At 40.1% G+C, this 9,810-nt stretch overlaps 1 long non-coding RNA gene across 1 annotated transcript; it reads right to left on the bottom strand.

Moving 5' to 3' along the window:
- Positions 1-649: 649 nt before the first annotated feature.
- On the bottom strand, positions 650-8,781 carry LOC117525374. The gene is made up of 3 exons (XR_004565025.1): positions 8,771-8,781; positions 5,865-5,873; positions 650-928 (listed from the first exon to the last, which is right to left on the bottom strand). It is a non-coding gene; the product is annotated as an uncharacterized LOC117525374 (long non-coding RNA).
- Positions 8,782-9,810: the final 1,029 nt, after the last annotated feature.

Raw genomic sequence — 9,810 nt, 5'->3', positions numbered from 1 at the left:
TTTCTTTGTTTCATGTAGTTTCATATCAAGCATTGAAACAAATCCTGAAGTTTTGTGCAAAAAGAGGCAAAAACATTGGTTTAGATCAGTGTAGCAAGAAGTTTTAACCTTTTATTTACTTACACATGATCACTGTGGTACTTTATGTCTGTCAGGTTTGGTTTATGCTCTGTTTTATTGCACATTTTGTCTTATTTTTGGGTGTTGTCAGTTCTTTGCCTGTTGCTTTCTGCTTGGGTTCTCTCCGTCTTTCTCTTGGTGGTGGGCATTTCCCTTTGTCTGACCACACCCCCCGTTCTAGTCGCCTCCCCTCACACCTGTCCTTGACTTGCTGCTCATCACTTGGGTGTATTTAAGGTTCTCTTTTTGCTCCGGTCCTTCGCCAGATTGATGTGCCTTGAGCCTTCTTTCCAGCCTCTTGTATCTTTGCCTTGCTTCGTTTTGCCTCATTGTGTTTTTGACCACCTGCTTGTTTTTCTCGACCACGTCTCTCGCCTGATGATTGTTGTACTTCTGCTCTTGTCTGACTGCCTTACCGTGTACCGACCCCTGCTAACCAACCCAGTAAAAGAGTTAAGCCTACAGATCTGTGAGTTTGTGTTCTGCATTTTGTTCAGCCAGTTGTCAACACTGAGCCTGATAATGTCCTGGTTCACATCTCTGATGTTTGTGTTCTGACTCTTTAGATTCTATTATATTTATTTCTCATGCCCCTTGAGTGTAATACTTCTCTTTGTTGATTAATTGTCACACTCGTCTCTGCGTTAGTCTCTTCTCTTGCTCTTATTTTGATATCTGCTCTGCTTATGTTTCTGTGGCTTCGCTTGCTGTCAACGGGTTTCTGTTTTCATGCATGTTCTGACTTCTGTGTTAATTGTTTCTCACACTATTTAACTATCATGTTTCCTTCACTCCAGTGCCAGATTGTCTTGGTTTCATGCCCCCTTTCTCATGCCAGTTTCCTGGATTTGTTCCTCAGTTGCCAACTCTTGCTGTCTCCTTACTCCTGAGTATAGCCAATCATTTTTGGATCAGTACTTAGTATGTTTAATAGTTGCAAGGAGGTTATGTTTTCGGTCACGTCTGTTTGTTGGTTGGTTGGTTGGTTGGTTTGGTTGTTAGCAGGATTACTCAAAAAATCCTCAATGGATTTCAATGAAATTTTTACCAGGGGTATATCTTGGCCTAACCTAGAAGTCATTACATTTTGGTAATGATCCGGAACACGATCCGGATCCAGTAAATTTTTTAAGGATCTTTATCATTGCAGCATAGGGCCAATTTAACATTTTTGCATCTAACTTCATGAAAACGGGTCACAAAGGCTGAGCAAAAATTAAGTTATGACACAACAATAATTTAGCATTTGGTTCTCCTCATTGAATAAACCTGTTATTAGAAAATAAAAAAAAACTTGTGTAGTTCATGCAGTTTCTCTTTATAAATACATTTGCTGAAGATCTAAGGGTTTAACCACTGAATCTGAAACATGACGGTAGATGCGTGAAACAACGTGGAATAAGTCTCTTTGCCAAAGGGTATTCCATGTGACGTCAGTGACCCTATGGCCTTGGCGGAGGTTTGCGCTCTCTGAGTGCTTCTAGTTCAGTTTAGTTCAAGTACATGTATTTTAAAATTCTGGCTTTAGCAAGGCTAACGCACTAATCTGTTTTTTTCAAATGTCACTCATGCACTGACTAAAGAATTTTTGCATAACATGCATTTCTGGTTCACACCCCCATCAACAGCTAAACAGATGAAAGCTCATGAGCACGGATAACTCAAACAAACATTGAGCCTGGAATTCAGTCTGCAAACCACAAGTCTTTGTAAACTGTACTGATGATTTTCTGCTGGCGATTCATAGACCATGTGGTCCTTTTGCATTTTTCATTGCTATTTCTGAAATTTAGGCCTGTAAAATCTAAAAACACATTATAATACATTCATGTACAGGGTCATTTTAACACCAGACGGATGAAGCAAAAATCATCTTTTATTTTCCAGAATTTATAGATTCAAGTGTTTAATCTTCAGAAGAGATGCAACCCTTCAGGTATCTTTCAACAGCCCAAGATGCACATTCTTTCCAACTTATGAAGGAAGATCATTTAGGAGGTGTTATCTGCATGTGTTGCTGCCATGTGATGAGCTGATTAGAATTTTCTATCACATGCAGTTCCACCTTTCACCCAAATACAGAAACAACTTGATGGACAAGTTCTTTCCCAGATTCATTTTTTAAGGCAAGAACAATGCGATCATCAGCAGGGAGTTATAGGGTTGTAGAGTTACGGACAGTGTTGTAATGTAACAAAGTAGAAATACTTTGTTACTTTACTAAGTAGAATTTTGACATATCTGTACTTTACTTCATTATTTACATTTCTGGCAACTTTCACTTTTACTCCACTACATTTCCTCAGTAAAATGTATATTTTTCTCTGATACATTTTCCTTAACCATCTTCGTTTACTCATTACTACAATGTAAAAGTAGAAGAAATTTGATGGGCAATGCCTGTTCGCAGAGGTGAAAGTAAGCCGGGAGCGCAGCGCCTTTCACCCCTGCACCACCAAGTGTCGTGTTTGACAAAAAAACACTTTAAAAGACAAAAATATAAAAGTGACAGGTTGAATCTGCACCCCGCTGAGGAAGAGGGAAGACTGTGGAGGGTGACAACCATCTGCACTTTGGACTCCAAATGCTCACACGCTGACACACACACACACGGACCCGCTGGAGTCCACTGCACATATCTCAGTTAACACACACACTTAAGGGAAAAACTTCAGTTACGACAAAACTGGCCGGCATGTCTGTTTCATTTTATTTTATTTGAAATTTTCGCAGAGAAGTGCTGTGGAGAAGAACTGCAGAGAAGAACTGCCTAAAAGTGCCGCTGTGTTTTGGATTTGAGACTGCAACGAGAGCTGCATTTGGTTGCTTTTTAGTGGTTGGGGTGGTGACACTTGAAACGTTGTTTTTTTTACTTTACCTTAAATTTGGCAACAACTGCGTAGCTATAATCACTGTTGTTTCACAAGAGCCTGGCTGTTGTATTTGAATGAATGAATGAATTTATTTGGCACACACACATACTTAACAATGATGGTGTTAAACAGAAAAGTGTGTGTGGGTCGTCCAGGAAAATACTGCGTATATAGAAAAAGAACGGCAGCTTTCTGTACAGCTATATACATCCACCTGTTGCTCACTCATCCCATCACCAACACCAACTGCTCCACCAGAGGTGGATCCAGCCTTTTATAGGGCTGAGGCCCCCTCCTGGTTTCTCTAGACACCACACTGCCTTTCTTTTTCTGTTTCACTCTCCACACGTTTTGGATTTTATTTTTACTCAGATACTTTTACTTCAAGTACATTTTATATGACAGATTTACTTTTGATACTTAAATACAGTAAATGTTAGATACTTTAAGATTTTTACTCAAGTAATATTTTTAAAGGAGACTTTAACTTTTACCAAAGTAATTTTATGCTAAGATACTGTACTTTCACTCAGTTATCACTTTGAGGTACTTTATACAAGGACTAGTTATGGAGTTATGGAGTTGTAAAAAAGCAACTTATCCATGCAAGTGAAACTAAGATCAGAACTGATATTTATGTTTATGACTAGGACACAACAAGAATCTGTGAGACAATCTGTCTGTTGGATCTCTGCTACATCCTGTGTAAATATCAAATAAACTAGCTGAGATAGAAGAGCAAATATGTTCAAGGTTTCTTTTAATCTCTCTGAAATAGGATTCATCATAACACAGATACTTTTTGCTGATGGCTGAAGCAGTAGTAAGTCCTGGGGATGAGGTTGGAGTTGGGGTGGAGACAGTTTTGCAGGTGATTTACTAAGATTAATTGCACAGTTGACAGTAAGTGGTGACGTGATGCAGGACAACAAGATGCAATAAGGATTCTGCACGCGTTTAAGGTCCGTAAGTGCAAAATGAAATAAAATCAGCCACTTGCATCTTTGCAGTCTGTGTTTTGCTACGTATGAATTCTGCCAGTGGAATGCACAAAAGTGCACACAGACAACTATGAGCACAGTTCTCTACGTTCCACCAGCAGAACGTAGCATAATTATTCACGTTTGCTTAGATATAGATGGTACAATAATTAAATATTTGAGATTGGATTTTTTTTGTTTGTTTGTTTGATTAAATAGCCAGTGCCTGAGTGTGTTCACCACGCTGTGCATTCTGTGCACACAGCTGTGATGTCCCAACAGACTCCACTTTGTGTGTCTGTGTGTTTCACAGACACAGTGTGTGACACATCAGTAACAGTAATGATCAGGTGTCACACTAAAATGTGCTTTGTGCTCAGTGCAGAACGGTACAGAACTGTAATCGACCTGTCGGGCACAGAGATTTTTATTCTGAAAGCAACAAGCACAAAATAAACAGTTAACTTTTAAATGTGGCCAAAGTTTACAATGAATTCAATTTTGTATACAAGAAGGTGGCAGCCTCTCTGTTGCTGCAACAGCAGTCTGTCAAGCGCCAGCACGTAACACCAATGTTTGCAGACCCTGTCAGCACCTGCAAAATTTCCTTTTGACCTTGATAAATCATGTTGCAGGTGCAAACCTCACCTATTTACATGTTCCTTCTATTATTTTGCACACTAGGGTGGAAAATCTCTATGGTGTTTGCACACGTTTTAACACATGCAAACCTTTAGTAAATCAGCCCTTAAGTGTCCAAGGACACCAGACAGGCAGCATTAGTGGAATTAAACCCAGGCCTATGTATTGGCAACACAACTCTTCAACTAATGGCTACTGTGATGAACTACAAGCCACACAGCAAACAGGAATGACGTAATAGAAACACCTTGGGTATAAGTTCAAGACAATGAGTTCCGTCATGACAACATTCCTTGACCTATTCAGGTGAAAATGCTGAATGCGCTGATGCCTTCTGCGTCCGTCTATCAAGATGAAAAGCAGGGATAAAATCTGCTGTGGTGTCTGCTTTCACAAAGATAATAAGCCAGTCCACAGTAGCCAAATTTTCAGACAGCTGTACAGGTTGGATTGGTACGCACCAACAGCATGGTGACACGGTGGTTAACACTCATATAGCAAGAACATCCAATGTTGAATTCAGCCAATGCCCAGTTCCTTTCTGTGTGGTTGTTTGCATGTTGTCCCTCTGTCTGTATGGGTTTCCTGCAGATATTCCGGTTTCCTCCCAAAAGCAATCATATGTGTCAGGAAAGATACTCCTTCAACTGCCATTGACCAAGGGAGTGTCTCTTGACATGGAGTTGGCTGTCTGCTGCACCTAGGGGTGGATTGTGTCTGATCGTGATTAGGACGGGGTAAATGCAGAGATTTCTGTGAAGGCTCTGAGTTGTCCAGGTGGTTTCCATAGTAAAGAAGCTTGAATCTTCGACTGGACTGGGTTCCTTGACGCAAGGACATTTCGCGTCAAATCGCAGAAGCTTCTTCAGCTAAAATTCTTGCTCTGGTAGTCTGCCTTCTGTCTTGACCCTTGTGGAGAAGAACAAACAGAAGCCACAAAAGCTGGAGTTTTAAACGTAACCAGACACCTCTTACCGAGAGGCAGACTGCTATTGGCTAGTGACTAAACAATTGCTTTAATTAGCACCTATTGTGCTCTAGGTAGCACCCTCCTAATGACAGGGTAGCTGTTCCTCCTAACGATGGGACTGACGCCTCTCCTGACGGCTCTCCTGATGATGTGAATGACTCAATACCATGAACAGAAGACTGAAACTGCTTTGACCTGAGTACCCCGTTGTAACAAGGGAACAAAGCATGTCTCAGACCCCTCCCTGGTTAAGGCTGGGTTTTCAACTGTTTCATATACACATGCCTACTTCACCCCCTCTCAAACCATTTCTTCTCTCTGGCTAAGATTGAACTTCCTTGTACTCAAACGTGTGGTTAGTGTCTTTAAGGTGGAGATGAACTGCAGATTGAGGTACACTGGCACCCTCTCTGCAGTGCTGGTTATCGCCTTTTGTGTAACGGCTGCTTAGTCTCACCTATGTAGTGTTTGTTACAGTTTTGCTGACCTCTGATAGATACATTACATTGCTCTGTTTGTAACTAGGGATCCTGACCTTAGGTGTGAACTAATTTCTGTCTCAAGGTGTTACCAGGTTTAAGTAAACTGGGATTTTGTGCTGTCTGAAGATCCTCTGTAGTTTTTCCCTTACTCCTGCTAAATAAGGGAGAGACACTCCTCTAGAAGACACTAGAAGAGCAACCCAGTTCCAGTTGAAGTTTCAAGCTTCTTACTATTAAATGCAGATAATAAATTTCATTGTATATGTGTATATATACTCTACAATCAAAAGCATTCGTATTCTTCTTCTCTATGAACCCATCCTGTTCACCTGTCCTCACATGCTCTTCAATGTACCTTTCTATCTTTTGGCAGATGTGTTTATCCAAAGCAAGATATGATCCCATGTGAACACCACAAGCATCCATGCAAGGTTCTCCCCTCAGTATTTGGAGCAGTTTGCAGTTGGTTGTCTTGCTCAAGAACACTGAACACATAGACAGGAGTGAGCAAAATGCAGCTGATGGTCCTTTTGATTCAGGGACAACCTACTGTACCCACTGAAACTATGGTTACCACTTGTTTGCAAACTTGAAGAAGCACATGAGAGGATGAAGATCTGATGATGATGATGATGATGATGAGTCCAAAAGTAGTTGCAGAGGAGGGATTGAGGATCAGATGTTGCAGCTCCCAATGGAGGTCATGAAGACCTTCTCAACAACTTTCAACAATTGGCAAGATAAAAAAAATACTTTGACCCAGTGATCTTGACCTTTGGTAAAATGAACTCTTCAAGGGCAATTCTGGGGTTGACTTTCATTCACATACCAAGTTGCTACACAGTAAATTTGGCAGAGTAAATATACTCTGGTCCCAGTCCAAATAGAGTTAAATGCACTCTATTATAGAGTGAAATCAGCTCCACCATCTTGTCAAATCACATTTTTCAACCTCCAATAAGAGTCATTCACAGCATGATAGAGTTGATTTTACCCTGTGATAGAACTGATTTAGCACTGTGATAGAGTATATTTATCTCTATTTGGACTGGGACAAATGTTATCCTGTGAGAGTATATTTTACTCTGCAAAATTTACAGTCTAGAAATCGTCCTTAGGACCTGGGCGGAGTAGGCAAACAAACAGACATGACCTTGACCCCAATGATTAAACCTTTGACAAATTTGACCTCGTCTGAGAAATTTCGTAACTTATCTACATTTGTGTGTCTAGTTCTGTGGAAATCTGAGTGAAAAATCTAAATTTTTGAGCTTTCGCCCAAAAGTACAAATATAATGGTAAACATTACGAATACAATTTAACTCACAATGATGTGGGATAAATAGCTCTCTCAAAATTGAATAGACTCCAACCCTTTCCCCATGCTCTACCTTCCTACCAAATTATATTGAAATCTGTAATGTCTGTTTGAGTTATCCTGGTGAAAAACACAGATGAAGTCTCGCTATATGAAGCTCTGCATTTGACTTACTGTCATTGACAGGCAACATTACCCAGACGGGGGAACTCCATCAACACGCAGGCTAATACAACCCCTGGCAAAATTATGGAATCACCGGCCTTGGAGGATGTTCATTCAGTTGTTAATTTTGTAGAAAAAAAAGCAGATCACAGACATGACACAAAATTAAAGTCATTTCAAATGGCAACTTTCTGGCTTTAAGAAACACTATAAGAAATCAGGAAAAAAAAATTGTGGCAGTCAGTAACGGTTACTTTTTTTAGACCAAGCAGAGGGAAAACAATATGGAATCACTCAATTCTGAGGAAAAAATTATGGAATCATGAAAAACAAAAGAAGGCTCCAACACATCACTAGTATTTTGTTGCACCACCTCTGGCTTTTATAACAGCTTGCAGTCTCTGAGGCAAGGACTTAATGAGTAACAAACAGTACTCTTCATCAATCTGGCTCCAACTTTCTCTGATTGCTGTTGCCAGATCAGCTTTGCAGGTTGGAGCCTTGTCATGGACCATTTTCTTCAACTTCCACCAAAGATTTTCAATTGGATTAAGATCCGGACTATTTGCAGGCCATGACATTGACCCTATGTGTCTTTTTGCAAGGAATGTTTTCACAGTTTTGCTCTATGGCAAGATGCATTATCATCTTGAAAATGATTTCATCATCCCCAAACATCCTTTCAATTGATGGGATAAGAAAAGTGTCCAAATATCAACATAAACTTGTGCATTTATTGATGATGTAATGACAGCCATCTCCCCAGTGCCTTTACCTGACATGCAGCCCCATATCATCAATGACTGTGGAAATTACATGTTCTCTTCAGGCAGTCATCTTTATAAATCTCATTGGAAAGGCACCAAACAAAAGTTCCAGCATCATCACCTTGCCCAATGCCGATTCGAGATTCATCAATGAATATGACTTTCATCCAGTCATCCACAGTCCACGACTGCTTTTCCTTAGCCCATTGTAACCTTGTTTTTTTCTGTTTAGGTGTTAATGATGGCTTTCGTGTAGCTTTTCTGTATGTAAATCCCATTTCCTTTAGGTGGTTTCTTACAGTTCGGTCACAGACGTTGGACTCCAGTTTCCTCCCATTCGTTCCTCATTTGTTTTGTTGTGCATTTTCGATTTTTGAGACATATTGCTTTAAGTTTTCTATCTTGACGCTTTGATGTCTTCCATGGTCTACCAGTATGTTTGCCTTTAACAACCTTCCCATGTTGTTTGTATTTGGTCCAGAGTTTAGACACAGCTGACTGTGAACAACCAACATCTTTTGCAACATTGCGTGATGATTTACCCTCTTTTAAGAGTTTGATAATCCTCTCCTTTGTTTCAATTGACATCTCTCGTGTTGGAGCCATGATTCATGTCAGTCCACTTGGTGCAACAGCTCTCCAAGGTGTGTTCACTCCTTTTTAGATGCAGACTAACCAGCAGATCTGATTTGATGCAGGTGTTAGTTTTGGGGATGAAAATTTACAGGGTGATTCCATAATTTTTTCCTCAGAATTGAGTGATTCCATATTTTTTTCCCTCTGCTTGGTCTAAAAAAGTAACCGTTACTGACTGCCACAATTTTTTTTTTCCTGATTTCTTATAGTGTTTCTTAAAGCCAGAAAGTTGCCATTTGAAATGACTTTAGTTTTGTGTTATGTCTGTGATCTGCTTTTTTTCTACAAAATTAAACAACTAAATGAACATCCTCTGAGGCTGGTGATTCCATAATTATTGCCAGGGGTTGTATTTTGACAAGAAAATCAGCCAATAAACATGTCTGCATGTGTGTTTGTGTAAGTGTGTATCGAGGTGATTTTTGCAGCCCTCACCACTGACATTGCTTATTTGGGGAGGGTTGCTTCTGGACCTCCTGGATGTTAGCTTGACGCACACGCTCACGAGGCCAGACGCCGCCTGCCAAAGTCAACGAGTGTAGACAGACTAGCATTAATTACGGAAAGAAGAACAGCGTCCCTATCCTCCCCGGCACACAATGACACCAGTCACACAAAGGAGCTTTTCACACACTGGTGGATGATACACAAGTGAGCAGCAAAATAAACGCATAAACACACTGAGGCCAGCGGGGTGAGCGTCGACTCCAGTTAGCTGACGCGGTTCATACACGCACATAATTTTCCATGATTATGACAGCTTAGAGGTAATTTAACATCAAATAAAATAATAAATCCTCAATTTTCACATTTTTATGTTCATTTTTACAATAAAACTAAATTTATTTAAAAAAAAA

Source organism: Thalassophryne amazonica, chromosome 14, assembly GCF_902500255.1.
Source record: "Thalassophryne amazonica chromosome 14, fThaAma1.1, whole genome shotgun sequence".
NCBI lineage: Eukaryota > Metazoa > Chordata > Actinopteri > Batrachoidiformes > Batrachoididae > Thalassophryne > Thalassophryne amazonica.
The sequence above is the reverse complement of the archived record's forward strand: the minus strand, read 5'-3'. Positions and strand labels throughout refer to the sequence as shown.